The 20,670-nt window shown below is 47.0% G+C and overlaps 1 protein-coding gene and 2 non-coding genes across 5 annotated transcripts in view; all 3 read left to right on the top strand.

Annotated features, from left to right (window-relative positions):
- The window catches only part of PAXIP1 (PAX interacting protein 1), a 118,927-nt gene that overhangs the window by 61,056 nt on the left and 37,201 nt on the right, over positions 1-20,670 (top strand). The window lies entirely within an intron of this gene.
- LOC134931277 (U5 spliceosomal RNA) lies at positions 7,636-7,750 on the top strand. The gene has a single exon (XR_010179071.1). It is a non-coding gene; the product is annotated as a U5 spliceosomal RNA (small nuclear RNA).
- On the top strand, positions 8,344-8,450 carry LOC134931332 (U6 spliceosomal RNA). The gene has a single exon (XR_010179095.1). It is a non-coding gene; the product is annotated as a U6 spliceosomal RNA (small nuclear RNA).

The following is a 20,670-nucleotide window of genomic DNA, read 5'->3' as shown; positions in this document are numbered from 1 at the left end:
TCAGAGAGAACTGGCTTCACTGCCTGAAGTTCAGACTTTTGTTAAGGGAGTGCTGCATATTCAGCCCCCTTTTGTGCCTCCAGTGGCACCCGTGGAATTTAAATATCTCACGTGGAAAGTGGTCATGTTGTTGGCCTTGGCTTCGGCCAGGCGTGTATCAGAATTGGAGGCTTTGTCATGTAAAAGCCCTTATCTGATTTTTCATATGGATAGGGCAGAATTGAGGACTCGTCCCCAGTTTCTCCCTAAGGTGGTATCAGCTTTTCATTTGAACCAACCTATTGTGGTGCCTGCGGCTACTGAAGACTTGGAGGCTTCCAAGTTGTTGGACGTAGTCAGGGCCCTAAAAATTTGTTTCCAGGACAGCTGGCGTCGGAAAGACTGACTCGCTATTTATCCTGCATGCGCCCAACAAGTTGGGTGCACCTGGTTCAAAGCAGACTATTGCTCGCTGGATCTGTAGTACGATTCAGCTTGCACATTCTGCGGCTGGACTGCCGCATCCTAAATCAGTAAAAGCCCATTCCACGGGGAAGGTGGGCTCTTCTTGGGCGGCTGCCCGAGGGGTCTCGGCTTTACAACTTTGCCGAGCAGCTACTTGGTCGGGGTCAAACACATTTGCTAAATTCTACAAGTTTGAAACCCTGGCTGAGGAGGACCTAGAGTTTGCCCATTCGGTGCTGCAGAGTCATCCGCACTCTCCCGCCCGTTTGGGAGCTTTGGTATAATCCCCATGGTCCTTACGGAGTCCCAGCATCCACTTAGGACGTCAGAGAAAATAAGAATTTTCTCACCGGTAATTCTATTTCTCGTAGTCCGTAGTGGATGCTGGGCGCCCATCCCAAGTGCGGATTGTCTGCAATACTTGTATATAGTTATTGTTTAACTAAAGGGTTATTGTTGAGCCATCTGTTGAGAGGCTCAGTTGTTATCATACTGTTAACTGGGTATTGTATCACGAGTTATACGGTGTGATTGGTGTGGCTGGTATGAGTCTTACCCGGGATTCAAAATCCTTCCTTATTGTGTCAGCTCTTCCGGGCACAGTATCCTAACTGAAGTCTGGAGGAGGGTCATAGTGGGAGGAGCCAGTGCACACCAGTTAGACTAAAGCTTTCTTTTAGTTGTGCCCAGTCTCCTGCAGAGCCGCTATTCCCCATGGTCCTTACGGAGTCCCAGCATCCACTACGGACTACGAGAAATAGAATTACCGGTGAGTAAATTCTTATTTTTTATACAGACAGTGTTAGTTGAGAGAGAGTGTACTGTTTCCAGAATATATTGTATGAGTATGCCTGTATCTGCTTTGTGGTTTCACACTCTGTGTTTCCCAGATATAACTGTCACTATATTCTGTACCCTGAGTGACTAGGTGCATCTAGGTCATAGATACTGCATATTATCCAATACGTATATTATACTGTGCACTCAGTCCCAATATCCTGGATTTATTTGCAGGTATGGTACTTAGTCTGGCTTTATCGTACTAAGTCGCTCTGTTGTTGCATTCATATCCTAATGTCTAACAGAAAGGGCAGTAAATCAGTGGAAGCTCCTGCATCATTTACCAGAGACGGAAGTTTTGGATGATGGTCTGTGTACTAATTGTCATACACCTCCCAGTCAGGCTGCAGCTCCTGTACCAACTCAGGACCTACCATGGGCTGCTTTCACAAACCTACTGGGTACTCTCGTAGAACAACTTACGGGCCACTACTGCCACAAATTGTCCCTATGGTTAATCGCCTTGGGCGGAAAATGTATCTAACCAGCTGCAGAAATTCCTTGGTTAGACAAATATCCACTCCAGGTAACTCCCGTGTCTCTGGGTCATCCAAGCGGGCTGCTTCCTCCTCACGATCCACATGCCTCTCTGATGCTTCATCTGAAGAGGAAGGGGAACATACGGTCCTGTCAGACACTGAATCAGGTGTTTCTGATGAGGATTCTCCCTTGCAGATTGATGTCCCTGCCCTGGTGGTTGCTTTTAAAAAAAATCCTCAATCTCTGATGAGGATTCCACTACTGTGGCTAAGAAAACTGGTATGTTTAAACAGCAGAGGGTGGTTTAAAAATCTGTTACCCCATTCTGACCATTTAGTGGACATCAGGTGGGAAGCCTGGTCTGCTCCAGTAAGGAGATTTCTTCTGTCTAAATGGGCCTTGGCTCGCTATCCTCTCCACGCAGCTATGTACGATGTGGGAAAATCCACCGCCGGTGGATTCTCACGTCACCCGCCTCGTAGTATCGGCTTGTCACCACTGTCACTTCACTGAAGGAATCGACCGATAAGCGCGTGGAGGGATGCCTAAAATCTATTTACTCTCATAAAGGAGCTGTGCATAGGCCCACTATTGCTGCCTCTTGGGCTGCAAAAGGTATTGAAGCGTGGGTTCAGGTATTAGAGGAGGAGCTGCCCGAGGATATCTCTGACACTGCCCGACAATAACTGTCTCACATTGCCACCGCCACCTATTACATTCAGGAGGTGGGTGTGTTGGCAGCCAAGGCGTCGACTATGTCTGTCTTGGCTCACTGTATTCTGTTGTTGAGGTCATGGAAGGTGGACCTAGACTCCAAAAAGACCTTGGAGGTACTCCCCTTCACTGGGGACATTTTGTTTAGGGAAGACCTGAATAGAAATTGTGTCTGAATTAACAATTGCTAAGCCTGCTTTTCTCCCAAATACTAATCCTTCTGCACAGAAGGCGAAAGGGTACCACCTTTTCGTTCCTTTCGGCCTCAAAGGAAAGCAAAAGGTCAGGCATACCTGAGGCAATATCTTGCTCCCAAAGCCATCATGCCCAAGGCAAAACAATCCTGGGCGGCCCATCAACCTACTTCTAACCAGCCTGCTGCATGACGGGGCGGGCCTTCCCCTGGGGGACCCCAGGGTGGGAGGCCAACTTCTACAGTTTGCTCAGGTCTGGTTAAAGACCATTTCAGATGCATGGGTGCTGGAAGTTGTCTCTCACGGGTACGCAGTCTCTTCAAGAGAGGTCCCCCTTGCCAGTTTTCCACTACGGTTCCCCATTCGGATCCGTTAAAGGCGCAAGCTTTGCAAACAGTTGTCAGTTCTCTCCTGAGTACAGGAGTGGTTGTACCGGTACCTCAGTCCCAGAGAGGCAGAGGTTTTTACTTGACCCTGTTTCTAGTCCTGAAACCAAATGGGTCCTTCCGGCCAATACTCAACCTCAAAGTTCTGAACAAGTTTGTAAGAGTGTCCAGGTTTCGTATGGAAACACTACGCTCAATTGTACTGCTTATGGAACCCGGAGACTATATGGTGTCCCTGGATATACAGGATGCATACCTGCATATACCTGTTGCCATGTCACATCAGCAGTTTCTGCGGTTTGCTATTGGCGACCGCCACATTTAATTCCAGACTCTGCCATTTGGACTGGCTACGGCTCCTCTGATCTTCACCAAGGTCAAGGCTGTGATGATGGCCCATATCCGTCGTTAGGGTGTCAGAATCCTGCCGTATCTGTACGACCTGCTGATTCTGGCAAATTCCTGCAATGTCCACCTCAGTCATCTGCAACTGACGGTAACCTTCCTGCAAGCCCACAGGTGGTTTATCAATTGGAAAAAGTTCTCGCTGGTCCCAGCTCAGAGAATGGTGCACCTGGGGGCACTCTTGGACACACAGCCAGCGGCTCTTTCTGTCTCCAGAAAAAGTCCTGAAACTTCAGAATAGGATAAGATGCTTCCTTTGTTGCCCCAGAGTGTCGATGCACTCGGCGATGCTAAGTACTTGGTCTGATGGTGTCAGCATTCGACATGGTAGAGTTCGCTCAATTTCATTCCATCCCTCTACAGAGGTTAGTGGGATGGCCTACCTCTGCGGATCAGATCTCACATGATCACATTGACTTCGGAGGTTCGTTTGTCGCTGACCTGGTGGCTACAGAACCAGCAATTAAGCAGGGGCTGTCCCTTCTGGATCCCCAACTGGGTCCTGTTGACAACAGACCTGATAGCGTCTCAATACAATTTCAAGGTTCCTGTCTTCGGATCCCGGACCAGGAATCCTCAAGCAGCGTTCGTGGACACACTGGTAACTCCATGTAACTTTCGGCTTCCCTACGTGTTCCCTCCAGTGTCACTTCTGCCCGGGTCCTACGGAAGTTCAAACAAGAGGGAGAATCGCTACTTCTAATCGCTCCAGCGTCGCTGAGACGGCATTGGTTCTCCGACCTGCAGGGTCTGTCAACAGGGCGTCCCCTTCTATTTCTTTATCATCCACTAGGGGTCACTGGAGTACTCTTGGGATATGGACGGGCGTAGCCGAACAAAGGCACTGAATATTCAAATTTAGGACCCTCCTCCCCCTCCATATCCCCAAGTACCTCAGTGTACTTTGCCAGTGTTTTTTCGGTGCTCACAGATGAACATCGGCTTGTGGCAAGGCCACATTTCAGAAGATTTTTATTTTTATTTTTAATTTTTACACTTCCCGTCCCAGTTTATGGAAAAACATGGGTCCGGGATGGTGCCGCTGCAAGGCAGCGGATGGCGTGTCGGTCCTCACAAAGAGCACCCTCACAGCCACAGGCGCTATAAGCAAGCGCATGGCGTGTCGGTCCTCACAAAGAGCACCCTCACAGCCACAGGCAGCCACTGTCTCCTGCAAACTGAACGGAGCTTACAGAAAGAAGCTCCGTCACAGCCAGGATGAGACAAAGAGCTGGAAGAAACAGCCTAGATGAGATGCTGGAGGCTGAAACGGAGCTTGCACAGAGAAGCTCGTCACAGCCAAGAGAAGGCGGCACAAGGTATGAGTGTCAGGGCGGTCAGCTCACGCTGCCGCCCTGCTGTGTGTGAGTGTTATAGCCGCTGAACACGCCGCTGAAGGTCTTCCTGAACGATGCGCAGAGCGGCCGCACGTCACTCAGACGCCGGCCGCTCTCACTACGCTGATGCCCCGGCACAGGCGCCGCCGAGATTACCCGTGTGCTAACGAGCGGCCACACGTCACTCACGGACGCCGGCCGCTCTTCCAGTCACCGCACGCCGCTGAGGCCGGACACAGGGAGACTGTGTACGGCTGTAGGAAGGCGCCGCCGCCGCCCGCTCTTCCGGACGGCTCCCCGGCGCTATATACAGCGCTTTCCTCCTTTCCCTGCACCCGATCCCCGTAAGGTAACATGGGGAGGCAGGGGGGGGGAGGGGGAGTAATGCCCATAGCAGCAGCAGAAGGCTGCATGGGTTAAAGATAGGCTGCTCAAACTATCACAAGCAGTGCAGCAATTTTAAAGTCATGGGCTATAATATCAGGAAATTATATGTTTCAGCACAATTTATATATATATAATAAGTAAATTTTATATATATAATATATAATGAAGCTGTTTGCTAGCACAACTGTGTATAATATCAGTATCAACTGTGATTATATGGTTAAGTAAATTTTATATATATAATATATAATGAAGCTGTTTGCTAGCACAACTGTGTATAATATCAGTATCAACTGTGATTATATGGTTAAGTACATTTTATATATATAATATATATATGAGGCTTGGCCTAGCAATGGCCTATCAGGGGCATAGCCTATTGCAGGTTTAATCATGTTTTCTGTTCTTTTCTGTTAAGACTGCAGGATAATAACACTGCAGGCAGTGTTCATATTAATAGAGGCTAACTAAATGCATGTATTTTACATACACCTGTATTATCACTGTATAATCTGTATAATAGGCTATTAAGCCTATATTAAAACTGCAGCAGGTAACTGTACTGTGATTTTCTGTAAAAGCATGGCATGACGGCCATTTCAATCATTGCTGTTTTTCCAGTTATACATTCCGGCCATACACCTCTGCTCCACAAGGAGGCGCAGGGGTGTTAGTGGGAATTTTTTGTTCAGGATAATTCTAGAACATTCCTGCCCTACATCTTTAAGCCACCAGAAGGCGCAGGGGTGTTAATAGGAATTTGGTTCGGGTTTCATATGCCCATGTGAACTGCTTTTCACATAAAGAACACTTTAGTTTCCTAAAGATTTCCGTACAGAGAAACAACCATGAGTTTCATATAAATATGCTGTTCAGCAATAACATATATATATATATATATATATGTGCCATATAATCGGGCAAGTGTCTGTCTGTTGCCAATTATGTTGTCTGTCTACATAGCGAATAAGGCTCTAGTGCAGACTAAAAATACTTTTAAAAATATTACAGTGGCAATTCAAATTAAAAGAGCGGTAATCGGAGTCTCGGAGTTACTCCGCCAGCTCTAACAAAAGACAGTTTTTTTTCCAAAGGGCCAATTTCCCTTTGGGTACCAGAGGGTTTATTTCACTGGTCTTATAATTTAATGCACGATTATAGGTCAAATCTCACACCAATAACTACGAGTAAGAACGGTACATTACTCCAGCACTCAGATAGTGCGGGGTTTTGGACAATCATACATAATCGTTTCCAAAAGAATGCGATCCGCCATTGGTAGATGCGTTTCTGTCAAACATTATAAAAACCCAGGATACATTTGGGTCACTAGAAGCTATGTATGAAACCATGCCGATCACTGTTAAAAGAAGCTGCAGAGTATATCTGTAAAGCTTCTGCTAACGCCGGTTATTTTCATTGTCGCTAGTAAACGCGACAAGGCCAGAGCTTGTTTGCTCCTAAATTTGATATGCTTGTAACGGCATTTTATCCCTTGATGATATTCAGCCATTAGCGCATACAGTATACTTGTCACGGTGTTTTTAGTCACGCCTTGTAACGACAGGACGTTACAGTCAGCAAACCAGTGGTTTGATGACCTCTTTTACAATTGTGGAAGCGTGTCTTTACATGTTACATTTGAGAGGTTTCATGACTTCAACTCATATATGTCTCAGCTATTTACAGCTTAAAGTACAAAACTGCTTCTGTCGAAGGGTTTGGCAGGTGATCATTTACTCTTTGCTGGCTTATAAACCAGGCAATAGTACGCCAAGTTACTTATTCCCCTCTGTTTGAGCAAAACCAAACAGCTCCGTTGCTATATCAATAAGCAAGTCATTTACTACAGTTAGAAAATGGATTTTCTGCAGTTAGTATTTGCTTATTGGAGCCACAAAATTGCATAATTGCATTTGATCTTCATGTCGACCGTTGCTTATCGCTTCCGGTATTTACCAATGTGATGATGGGATGATAGCTTATCTCACATACGAACTATGTATTAACAAAGTTCCTCTAACTTGCGCTATTAAGGTATACTGCGATAGCAGATCAAGTTCGAAAACAATCGCATCTAATTCTGTCTAAACGATGTCAATTCCTAGGTAAGATTACAAATACGGTAAATCAAAGACTTTTACCTACTACACCAGCAAGAAGGTACATCTAGTAATTAGTGCAAAACACGCACACTAGCGGTACATTGGTGTATTCACCTATTAAGAATAAAGATGTGTTTTCAATTTAGGTCCCCACCCTTCACTCGCGTTTCCCACAGAGGGACAAGGGTGCATATACTCTGGACGACAGTCGCAGAGAGTCAGGATTTGTAGTTACAATCAGCGCAAAGGTTCTAAAACACGACAGATGGCTGTCGATACATGTCCTAGAACTCTGTGCATTTTACAATGCAATAAAGGATTCGCTTTCAGTCTGACCAGGGATAGACTCTGGTTTCTCTTCAGAACGAATAAATCTTTCGCTTTTTACTAAAGATTTCTGTGGAGAGGAACAACCGTGAGTTTCATGTAATTTTGTTTTTCATGCCTGGCTCACGCTGCCCTTAAGCAGTCAAACAAAGCAACGGCAGTTGCATACTCAACAACCAGTGAGAACCAAGAAGCCGCATGGCAATGCGGCAGGTAACTCAAATCTTCAATGGCTCAGAACGCCATTATGTGAAAATGTCAAGAGATCAATCCGTGAGTGGACATCTGTTAGACATACGATCTCACCCGTCAGGGTTTGGATCTTGAAAACTGGACATTAAATCCAGAGGTGTTTCATATGTGAGTCCACAGAAGGGGGTTACCCTCAAGTATACATGATGGCATCTCGCCACAATTACAAAAGCTCAGTATGTGTACATCACATTCATGGGGTCATTCAGCATCGTGTATCTGGCTCCACCATTTTCCGCTTCTCTCTTCGTTGCCAAAACGGATCAGAAGACAGTTCGTCACAGTCATACTGGTGGTATCTCATGGGTTTCGGAGAAGTTTGCTTCTCGAATTTTCAAGGAATACTTGCACACGATCTTGGCCCGCTCATAATACGTCCAACCTGTTACATCAGGGAACGTTCTTTTACCCATAGTTACCTATGTACCTATTATCTATGTACCGCAGCTGCAGTTGACGGGATGAGGGTTCAGTGCTCGCTTCGGCAGCACATATACTAAAATTGGAACGATACAGAGAAGATTAGCATGGCCCCTGCGCAAGGATGACACGCAAATTCGTGAAGCGTTCCATAAGACCGCCCTCTTAAAAAAAAAAAAAAATAGAGCATTACAGTATCGGTTATACCAACCATGTAACGAAATAGTAAGCCGCTTAAGGCAGCTCATTATTAAAAAATTTCGTGTGCTTACATAGGTTGTAAACCTCGGAAGTTTCCAACATCATACTTCAAGTACCCGTATTCTGTTAAACGGGATGGGATGGAAAACTGCGTTCATCTGCACTAACAGTGCAGGTATCTGTGTGGTAAACGTATTTTCAAAGACGTTTGCCTCTATTTGCGTCTGTAAATATCTTTCTACAAGGTGTCACCAAAGTTCAGACTCTATTTATCCCACCTACAACGCCAGGCGATTTGAGGTTGGGATCAGATTTATTACAGTTTTCATATTTTGGAACCCTTTCAACAAAGGGAAATTAAGTTTCATATTTTTTGAACCTTTACAACAAATGAGAATTAAGTTTCTCACTTTGGAAAACATTTTTCTTCTAGCCTTGGCTTCTAGCCTTGGCTTCGGCAAGGGTTTTGTTTTCATATTTGGGTGCCTTGTATTCCAAGCCACCGTATTTGAGTTTCTCATGACAAAGCAGATCTTCGGACGAAATCCGCTTTCGTATTCTTCACATCAATATACCAATAGTGGTTCCTGTGGGGACAGCACATTCTAGAATTCGGAATGTGGTACACGCATTACGCGTTTATATATGTACCAAACGTCTACAGTACGTGATATGAATATGTTGTTTGTTCTATATGATACTGCAAACTGGGGTTAGCCAGTTTCTCGGCAGACATTATCCAGTTGGATAATAATGACTACAAGTCAGACTTACTTTAAGGCTAAGTTACAATCGCCTACGTCAGTAATAGTTCATCCCACAGGTTCTGTGGGAATGTCAGACCCAACGGGTCGTGGAGCGTCTACGACGCGGCTACATAGCCTTCAGTGCACCACGTTTGTGCACGTTTATACGTTATAAATGGTGGCGCCATCAGCATTTAGCTTTGGCTGCCTACTGTTACAAGTATCAAACAGCTCTCCCGCCCACGAGGGAAGCTTTGGTACGTCCCAAGAGTACTCCAGTGACCCCTAGTGGATGATAAAGAAAATAGGATTTTGGTACTTACCAGGTAAATCCTTTTCTTTGAATCCATAGGGGGCACTGGACGCCCACCCAGAGCAGTTTTACCTGGGTTGTTTTAAGCTCAAGGGAGCTTAGTGAACAAATTTTACTTGGGGGGTATTAAGCTCAAAGGAGCTTATGGTAACACATTTTCACCGATTGGCTCAAATTATAAGGTTCTATCGGTTAAGGTGTCAACTGTTTAGTTGACAATAAGGTTACGGATCAACTTTGTGGTTGTCCGTTATGTTATAGGGATTCTCCATTGTCAACCTCTCTATATCCTGTTCGCTCAGTAAAAAACACTGGCAAAGTACACTGAGGTACTTGGGGATATGGAGGGGGGGGAGGGTCCTAAATTTGAATATTCAGTGCCTTTGTTCGGCTACGCCCGTCCATATCCCAAGAGTACTCCAGTGCCCCCTATGGATTCAAAGAAAAGGATTTACCTGGTAAGTACCAAAATCCTATTTTCCTCAGAGGTCAGACCTCCTTGTACAGGGCTCTTGTGTCTATCCAGACCTGGCCAGACTGGCTTTAACGCATGGCTCTTGAAGTATCACTCCTGAGGCCAAAGGTTTTTCTAAAACTGTTAGACCTGCAAGAGTCTCCATTTGAACCTCTTGAGTTGGTGGACCTTAAATGGCTCACGGCCAAGGTCCTTTTCTTGCTGGCTATTGCCTCTGCAAGACAGGTGTCAGACTTGGGCGCCTTGTCCTGTCGTTCACCCTTTTTGATATTTCACAGTGACTGGGCAGTTCTGTGAACTCGACCGGGTTATTTACCTAAGGTGATGTCATCTTTTCACCTGAACCAAGAGAGACTGGTTCCGGCCTTTATCTCTTCGGACTTGCCTCCCAAAGAACGTTCTTTGGATGTGGTTAGGGCTCTCCGTATCTATGTGGAGAGGATGCCTCTATTTGGAGGTCAGATACCCTTTTTGTCCTGTTAAGTTTCCACAAACGTAGCTGGCCTGCGAATAAGCAAACCTTGGCCAGATGGATTAGAATGGTGATTGCACAAGCTTGTGCGCAGGATGGACTCCTGCTGCTATTAAAGCCCATTCTACTCTGTCTATGTGGCCCTCAGTGGAAACGTTTCTTAGGTTCTATTCCTTTGATACCTTTGCCTCCCAGGATGCTTCCTTTGGACACCGGATTCTCACATCCGCTAAGGCACGTCCCCTCCCTTGGGGGACTGCTTTATGACATCCCTGATGTTTCCCTGTGGAAACCAATGTACCCTGCTGCAGAAAAGTAGTGTTATGGTAGACTTACCAAGGTTAACACTTTCTGCTAGGTACATTGGGTTCCACAGGGCGCCCACCCTGACGCACCTTGCTTCTTTGGGTTTGTATGGCATTAGCCACTGGTACCTTCTCCTGTCGTGAGAATGTGGTTCTCTGTTACTAAAATCTGCCTTCTGTCTTGCCTGCTACTGCATTGGACTGGTTAATGAACCTGAGCTTTCAGTTTATGGAGGCGGGGTTATAGAGTAGGTCCCAATGCTTCCTGGGACAGCCTTAGCCTGTTGGTGCCTCTGGATCAAGATCCACTCTGCACCATGATGTTTCCCTGTGGAACCCAATGTACCTTGCATAAAGAGTGTTAACCATGGTAAGTCTACCATAACACTCCTTTTCAAATCTATCACTGTTGTATCTGGTATACAAAAGTCTCTGCTGTCCTATATCTTGCTGAGACCTACCTCCACCTCTATTTGGACAGCCTCTGTGCAAGTCAACCTCTCAGCTGCCCTCTATTACATTCCATATTTATTGTCTGTCTGCCTTCCTTCCTTCCTTCCTTCCTTCCTTCCTTCCTTCCTTCCTTCCTTCCTTCCTTCCTTCCTTCCTTCCTTCCTCACAGTTGTACCTATCTCTCCATGGTGCCTCCTCACTTAGGGCCTGGTTCAGAGATTGACACAGTACACACAGCAGCTAAGTCTTTTTCATCCTGCAAACTTCTGTGATACGCTGCTGTGTCCTAGGGCACAGCATCAGATCATCTGCAAAAACATCTACCATCTAAATAACTAAAGTTACTGAGATGGCCGTCTCTGTACCATAGCAGAAGCCGGTAACTCTGCTTCAGAAGATGCAGACACTGTCCTCCGTACTTCCAGAAAAAGCTGGAACGCTGCCTGGCACCACCCCATACCCGCTACCAAATGGCTGCGGCTTAGTGAGCACTGCAAGTGACAACATTGGACCCTTTTCTCCCGCTGTCGCAGTTCTACACAAACCATTCCCAGTGCATTTGCATGCGTGTAACAGAAAAAAAAAATTAGCCCATTGAAAGGCGTTCACAAGAGCGTTATATACAGGAAAAACCACTATAAGTATGGTGACACTGGAAATAATGGTTTCTTATTAAAGACCCATGTGCATGAGTTAAATGTAGAATGCAGATATTTTTTTTTATTTATTTTTTTAAAGAGAGGTCACCCTTACTCTGTTGCGTTTGGGTATCTCAGTTCAGGCATTTGAAACATGGATGTATTTTGATAGCCCAGGTCAGCTGATTGAAACAGTGCTGAGTGAACATCCCCTTTAACTTGACAGTGTCAGAGTCCTTTATTGTGCTGATATAGATCAGTACAGTACATATCTAAAATGGTTAGGACCTGAAATATTTCTCTAACATCCATAAGGAATACAGGGGTCACTTAGTACGATGGGGTCCAAAGGAGCTGGTGCACTTTAAATTTCTTCAACTGGGTGTGCTGGCTCCTCCACTCTATTCCCCCTCCTACAGCCAGTTTAGAAAAATGTGCCTTCAGGAGACGATGCACACTCTGGAGCTCCAGAGGATTTTTTCTTTAGTTTATTTTAAACTGTTATTTTCGGTCTCTTAAGGTGTCAGAGCCGCTTCCCTGCTGCAGGACGTCCTGAGAGGTTGTTGGCACCGCAGGGCATTGCACCTTAGCAATCGCCGCACGCCGTTCACCCGTAACATAGCTTGAAGGTGAGAAGAGTGGTGAGCACAAGCCGGGGGCCCCGCTAGGGGGGGGTTCCCCAGTTCTTAGTTCCGCGCAATGCAGGGGTAGCATACAGGACCCTCCCTGGGGGGATCCGCTATAGCCCCCCTGTGTATACTGGCAGCGGTAGTGAAAACTAGCATTTATGTGATGTTTTACACTGTATAAAAGGCATTGCCAGTATAAATATCTACTTGGCTCCGGCGCCGTTACTGGCAGCGGAGCTTCCTCAGAGCGGAACCAGCAGCGGTTTGGCGCCTTTCTCTGCTTGCAGCAGCAAGGACACACAGCTCCTCCGGACACTCGCAGATACTCGGGAAACTGGCACAGGGGTGTAAGTAAGGGGAAGAGCCGCAATTGTACACTATATAGTGTCCTGAAAAGGACAATTCCGGTGTTTCAATGTGATATATGTATAGCTACAGCTTGCAGTCTCACTGAGCCTGACAAGCTTGGGTGTGCTGTCCCTCTCTCATTCTGTGTCTCCTCTTCACATACAGTAAGGCAGGCTTGCTGTTGTAATACTTGTCTGTGTGTGTGGGAGTGTTGTCTACTGTAAACATGGGCAAACCAATTATGCAGTGTATGTCACACCAGATTTTCTCTCTCTATGGCTGGTTCCCTATCATGTGAACAATGCAGTCAGTCCTCCCAGGTTAGTGAGGAGGCTGGGGGGAAGGGTCAGGAGCCATCCTGGCTCTGTGCCATAAAAACTATGATGGCAGATATGTCATCCCAGCTCAATGCTAATACTTAGAAGACACAACAGCTGCAGCAGGCTGTCGCAGACCTAGCTGCAAAGGCAGATGATCAGTTCTCCCTCCCTACCTCAGGGCCACATAAACGTGGGCTGTCTGATTTACACTCAGATTCTGAGGAAGAGGTACAGGTGGAGGGGGAGGAATTAGATCCTATTACTGAGTATTCAGTTTCTGCACAGGGTATTGAGCCACTCATACTGGCTTTCAGGGATGTTAAAAATCCATTTAGAAGACGCTGCAGCACCGCAGTCGTTTTTCTTAGCACAGGAAAAACTGTCACTTTCCCCGATTATCCGTAATTAGATGACATGTTTAAGAAAGCCTGGAAAAATCCTGATTAATAATATCAGGTGACAAAAAAGGTTTTTGCGCACTTTCCCATTTGCCCCAGAAGGTAGGAAAAATTGGGAGGAACCCCCAGCCGTGGACGTATCAGTCTCCCGTCAAAGAAGGTGGTCCTGCCAGCTCCGGTCTCCTTTACATTAAAGGACCCTGGGGATAGAAAAATAGAAACTACACTAAAGTCTATTTATACAGTATCACAAACCTGTGCTTGCGGGTTGCTGGATGACCTATGCCATTCATACATGGGCGACTCAAATTCAGGAGGGTCTTGAGGGGGATATGCCCCTGGTTACTACAGTGACCCTCATAAGACACATCCAATACACTGCACGTGTCCTGTGTGATTCTCTCAAGGAAATAGGCGCTCTTAATGCTAGGACTACTGCTATGGCAGTGTCGGCGCGCAGAGCCCTATGGCTGCGACGGTGGATAGCGGAGCAGATTCCATGCGCAGTGTGGAGTCTCTCCCCTTCTCGGGGGGAGTGGCTGTTCAGGGTTGAGTTGGATACATGGATTTCTAAGGTTACTGTGGGGGAAATCCACGTTTCTCCCCTCTGGGGCCCTGCCAGCTAGATGTTCCTACCCGGGGCCCAGTACTTTCGGTCTAACAAATTTAGATCTAGAGCCAGAGGTGCCTCCAATGCGACTAGAGGCACCAGAGGTAAGAGAAGAACACCGGCAGCCGCAGGTTCTCAGGAACAGAGCACCAGTTTAGCTTCAACAAAAGCCTCAGCATGACGGTACCCACCCACTCCGAGGAAATCTCGAGGTGGGAGCTCGACTGCGTCACTTAAGCCACATCTGGAAAAGCTCCTGCCATGATGCCTGGGTGCAGGACCTAATTTCTCAGGGCTACAAGCTGGAGTTCGATAGCGCTCCTCCCCAACGATTTTTCAAATCAAGCTTACCAGCTTTGGAGGATACCCGAGTTACGCTGCAAAAGGCCATCCTCAAGTTGGTCCAGTCCCAAGTCATTGTTCCAGTGCCACTACAACAACAGGGAAAGGGTTACTACTCCAACCTGTTCGTGGTACCGAAACCGGACTGTTCAGTAAGGCCCATTCTGAATCTAAAATCCTTGAACACTTACCGAAAGGTTTTCAAGTTCAAGATGGAATCCTTGTGAGCAGTGTTTGCAGGTCTGGAAGAACGGGAGTTCATGGTCTTGCTGGATATGAAGGAAGGCTATCTCCAAATCCCGATTTGGCCGCCTCACCAGGGTTACCTGCGGTTTGCCCTGCTGAACGATCACTACCAGTTCCAGGAGCTACCCTTCGGCCTATCCACAGCTCCGAGGGTGTTCACGAAGGTGATGGCGTAGATGATTTTCCAATTCCGGGTCCAGGGGGTCAATATTGTCCCTTATCTGGACGATCTCTTGATAGAAGCGAGATCCAGGGGGCTTTTATTGCTCCATATAGACCACACTATTCAGCTTCTGTCACACCATGGGTGAATCCTCAATTTACAGAAGTCCCACCTGGAGCCAACTCAGCGGCTCCTGTTCCTGGGAATGTTTCTGGATACTGGGGCTCAGAAAGTGTTCCTCCCAGAGGATAAAGCGAGAACACTCCAGAAGATGGTCTTAATGCTTCGACTGCCTACTCTAATATCCATCCATCTTTGCATAAGATTGTTGGGGAAAATTGTAGCCTCATACGAGATGATTCAGTACGGAAGGTTCCATGCCAGGACATTACAATTGGATCTTTTGAGCAAGTGGTCCGGGTCACATTTTCAGATGCACTGGATAATATGGTCACCTCAGGCCATGATTTCCCTCCTGTGGTGGCTACAGTCCTCCAACCTACTGGAAGGTCGAAGATTCAGGATTGGATCCTCATAAAAGATGCGAGTCTGAGAGGATGGGGAGCGGTCACCCAGGGGGGTTCAGTTCCAGGGCAGGTGGTCGGCCCACGAAGCCCTACTTCCAATTAACATTCTGGAACTTTGTGCGATCTACAATGCTTTGCTTCAGGCCTCTCCTCTACTCAAGGATCACGTGATCCAAGTTCAGCCAGACAACGCCACGGTGGAGGCGTACATAAATCGACAAGGAGCGACAACAAGCAGGACCTGCATGCAAGAAGTGTCAAAGATACTCCTCTGGGCAGAAAGAAATGCAAGAGTAATGTCTGCAATCTTCATTCCTGAAGTGGACAACTGAGAAGCGGACTTCCTGAGTCGTCATGATCTCCACCCGGGAGAGTGTGGTCTTCACCATCAGGTGTTTCAGCAGATCATCGACCGGTGGGGCTGCCCACAAATAGACATGGCTTCTCGACTCAACAAGAAGCTTTGCTGGTATTGCTCGTGAACCAGGGACCCTCAGGCAACGGCAGTAGATGCACTGACGTCTCCTTGGCCTTACCGGCTGGTCTACCTGTTTCCTCCGATTCCATTGATCCCAAGGGTGCTAAAGCGAATCAGGAATCAGAGTCCAGACAATTCTGATTCCCCTGGATTGGCCTCGGAGGCCGTGGTGCGCGGATCTTCTGGACATGTCCATCGAAAACCCATGGCCTCTGCCAATGAGAAGAGATCTTCTTCAACAAGGATCGTTCGTCTACCCGGACTTACGGCGACTTCGTTTGACGGCATTGAAGTTGAGCGGAACATCCTAGCTCACAAAGGCCTTTCCAAAAAGGTTATTGCTACCATGGTTCAGGCCAGGAAGCCTGAGATGTCAAAACATCATATCTGGAGAAGATATGTCTCTTGGTGCGAGGTACACGCATTTCCACCTGCAGTGTTCCTTTTGGTACGTTTCTTGCGTTTCCTGCAGGCTGGTGTGGATAAGGGCTTATGTCTGGGTTCCCTTAAGCTCCAGATTTCAGCGCTCTCAATTTTCTTCCAGAAGAAATTGGCAGTGTTGTCAGAAGGTCAGACCTTCTTGCAAGGGGTTCTTCACATACAACCTCCTTTTGTGTCTCCAACGACACCCTGGGATTTGAATGTAGTGTTGGAATTTCTACAGTCATCCTGGTTTGAACCTCTGATGACGGTAGAAGACCAGTACCTCACGTGGAAGACTGTGATGTTACTGGCCCTGGCTTCTGCTAGGCGTCTCTCAGAATTGGGGGCCCTATCATGTAAAAGTCCCTACTTGGTCTTTTACGAGGACAGAGCGGAGCTCAGGACTAGACAGCAGTTCCTGCCGAAGGTCGTCTCTGCGTTCCACTTGAATCAACCTATTGTGGTTCCGTCAAGTTCTGGCACTTCTGCTCCTCCGGAGGCATTGGATGCTGTGCGGGCCTTGAAGATATATATCAAGAGTGGCTCTGATCAGAAAGATGGATTCTTTGTTTGTGCTCTGACGCGCAGAAAAAGGGTGGCCCTGTTTCTAAGCAGTCTATTGCTCGTTGGCTTAGGCTTGCTATCCAACAGGCCTACGTGTCGGCAGTCTTACCTGTTCCACAGTCTCTGAAGGCCCGCTCTACAAGATCGGTGGGGTCTTCCTGGGCGGCTGCCCGTGGAATCTCGGCCTTGCAACTATGCCAAGCTGCTACCTGGTCGGGGAAGAACACCTTTGTGAAGTTCTACCCATTTGATACCCTGGCCAAAGAGGATACCCAGTTTGGGCAGGCGGTGCTGCAGACGTCTCCGCACTTTCCAGCCTGTTTTGGAAGCTCTACGACGTCCCCATCGTACTAAGTGACCCCAGTATCCCTTATGGATGTTAGAGAAAATAGGATTTTAATTCCTACCGGTAAATCCTTTTCTCGTAGTCCATAAGGGATACTGGGCGCCCGCCTCAGTGCGTTGACTTGTCTGCAGGTTTTTCTTTTCAAGAAGTTTACCTGTTCAGCTGTTGCTGTTTGTTACCAGCTGTTGCTGGTCGTTTTATGTTGGTGTGCTGGTGTATGACTCTCACCACTCACTGTTATGTTCCTTCTCTCAAGTATGCCCATTCTCCTTCAGGCACTATTTTACCTATACTGGCTGTAGGAGGGACCATAGAGGGGAGGATCCAGCACACCAAGTTGAAGAAATTTAAAGTGCACCGGCTCCTTTAGACCCCATCTGTACCACATCGTACTAAGTGAACCCAGTATCCCTTATGGACTACGTTTTTATGTAATATTTCTAATGTGTGCATGAAACAAAGCCTGTGTACATTGAACCATCAGAAAACAAAGGTGTCACTATCTCTGTCACGGTACAAAAAAAAAAAAGTGATATCCAATTTTCAGTTATGGGAGATTGAACCTGTAATCGGGTCACGCAATTTATCTCAACAACTTTCTATTGCATGTTAAGGGAAGAAAGACTAACATGGTATGGCTAATGAGTAAATCCTGGTTTTGTTTTTTATTGTTAAACGAACGGAATAAAATGTTATATTGCTTTTTAACTAGGGGTCACTGGAGTACTCATGGAATATGTACGATGCGATCGCAGGGATAGGCACATTTAAATATTCAAATGTGTAACCTTCCTACCCCTGCATACTCCCAAGATGCCTCAATGTTTTTTGTGCCTTCACCAGGGAAGGGCACATCCTTGAGTCATTAGAGTTTACTTTTGATTTTTCTAAAGGTTTCTTCTTTTTTTCAATCACACTCCCTTCCGAGCTTATTAAGAAGCGTGGGTCCGGGAGTGTTTGCTGCTGTTGTGCAGCGGAGGCTTGTCGGTGCTTAGGTAGAGAAGCCCCTGCATAGACCTTCATCAGCACAGCCTTGGCTGCAGGAGCTGGAAGAGAAGCCCCGTCAGAGCCTCCACATTAGACAGATGTGACGAGCGTGCGGTCAGCTCACGCTGTTGCCGCTCTGTTGGACCAGTTTGCTGCTGTGTATAGTGGGGTGGGGAACTTTTTTTGCAGGGCTCCGGAGAGCTGCTTACTAATGTATAACCTTATCGGCTCAAGCTTCCTGGCTCCCAGCAGCGGTCAGATTACACTGCCGCTGGGCGCACGCTCCACACCTTGCCACAGCAGCGTGGCTCCAAACAGCGCTGCAGCTGGCCGCCTGTCACAATCCACAGCTCACCCGCTCCCGGCAGCGCGGCTTCACCACAAGAATTCATGAAACAGCGCTGCTGCGGGGCGCCTGTCACGGCTCAGGATATCCTCGCCCGCTCCAGACAATGGAAAGCGTCTCCCAACAGCGGTCAGAGCACACTGCCGCCACTGGGCGCCTGTCAAACTACACACCTACCCCGCTCTCTGGCTTCCACCAGCGCTTAGATCACAGGGGGTAGCTGCCAGCGCAGGGCGTAGTCACTTGGACAGACGCCGCTTGGTGTACAATGCAGGGGGTTGGAAGGAGCTAGCCGCGGCTCACATGCACTGCTTTAAGCAGTGGGGGAGAGGTCATGGCGGTCCCTACATATAAGGGGTGGTGGCCACGGGCATAATTGGCTATAAAACCTAGGTTGTGTGCTTTGGGGGTACATAGGTTTTACATCTATGGCATAGTTGATGTATATATGGAAAAAAAAAACATGCAGGGGCGCCATTTTAACACACAGGTTACAAACCTATTTCCTGCTTCCTACAGAAATAGGTCAGTCCTACAACACACGGCCACTGGAGGGGGCAGGGGTGTTAGTAGGTGGCACAGTGAACACAAACTTCATAGATTTACCCTATAACACAGTTTGCTGCAATTGCTATTATAGACACTATAGTTATTTTTACGGAGTTGTGCGGATGTTATCTTACTATTGTCTGTGTGCGTGACAAAATCAAAAACAGCAGCTTGCCTGTGATAACTGTGAGAATGCCTGATTTGCAGTCCGAGTTGTACACTGCACGAAAAGACCGTGAGGTGGCAAAGTTTATTCAGAGTTAATGCAGTATGAGCAGCCAAAGTGGGCTCATGATATTTCTAGAATAGTTAAATTTCTAAGAATAGTCAGTCTCAGAATTACATTCTGCCGATTCAATGCCACATCTGATATCTCAGAATTAGGCCAGGAGTCAGATAGTGAGGTACTGATAGCCCGGGCTATGATGATCTCATTAGAGCAGCACGCCAGCTGCTAGGTTGCACTGAAACATAGGAGGTATTATTGCTAGCAGACAAAGGGCGGTTGTGTGTTTTTCTTATTCAAATCTCTTAATAAGCAGTAAACCAGTTAAACGCTTTTCTGTGACAAAGTGATTTCTGTCTAAATATCTTCTCCCACAGACTATTACCACTAAATCGTCACCGGTTGGAGTCTTCGGTTTCAAAACTTTCAAAAAAGTTCCAGTCCCAGCTGCAGCGGCGCTTAAAGACCCCTCAGAACGTAAGCTGGACGCCATACTAAGGTCGATGTATACCACAACAGGGGTGTTGCTTACACCTATTTACGTTGGAGTTTGGGTTAACAAGGCTGTAGTTGCATGGGCAAAGCAGCTTCAGTTAGGCCTACAACAGGGTTTTTCCTCAGACCAGCTTATTCTTCTTACCGATCACATTTGTGAATTTGATGAGTATTTAGGTACGGCTTCTATGGATGTCGGCCAAGTTTGCTCTCGGCTTTCAGCTTCACTAGTAGCGTCCCGACTGCCTCTGTGATTGATTTCTTGGCAGGCGGAGTCGAAACGAGGAATAGAGGTGTTGCCTTATACTGAAGATATGTTATTTGGTCCTGAATTGGACAAATGGATTTCTCAGGCTACGGGAGCAAAATCTGTTTTCCTACCATTGCCTACACCAGTTCCTAAAAGGAAATATGCTGGACCAGCGTTCAAATTTTTTAGACATCACTCCTTTCGAGGCTGTGCTAGAGGAACAACCATACAGAGTATGTCAGGACTGTTCTCAGGACACACAGGCAGCTGACAAGCCTGTGGCATGACGGGCTTCCAGCCCATCTCGGATCTTCAGTTGTGGGAGCACGCCTTGAAACGTTTAACTTTCAGACCTCCACAGATAGGTGGATCCGCAATTTAGTGTTCAAGGTTACAAAATAGTTTGTCTACCACCAATTCTGTTTTTCAAGGCAGGCCTGCCTGTGTCAGGAGACAAGAAGGCGGTTCTGCAGACTGCAATTCAGTCTTTTGTAGATAAAGCCGTTTTGATTCAGGTTCCAGTTCATCA

Source organism: Pseudophryne corroboree, chromosome 5, assembly GCF_028390025.1.
Source record: "Pseudophryne corroboree isolate aPseCor3 chromosome 5, aPseCor3.hap2, whole genome shotgun sequence".
Taxonomy (NCBI): Eukaryota; Metazoa; Chordata; class Amphibia; order Anura; family Myobatrachidae; genus Pseudophryne; species Pseudophryne corroboree.
The sequence above is the reverse complement of the archived record's forward strand: the minus strand, read 5'-3'. Positions and strand labels throughout refer to the sequence as shown.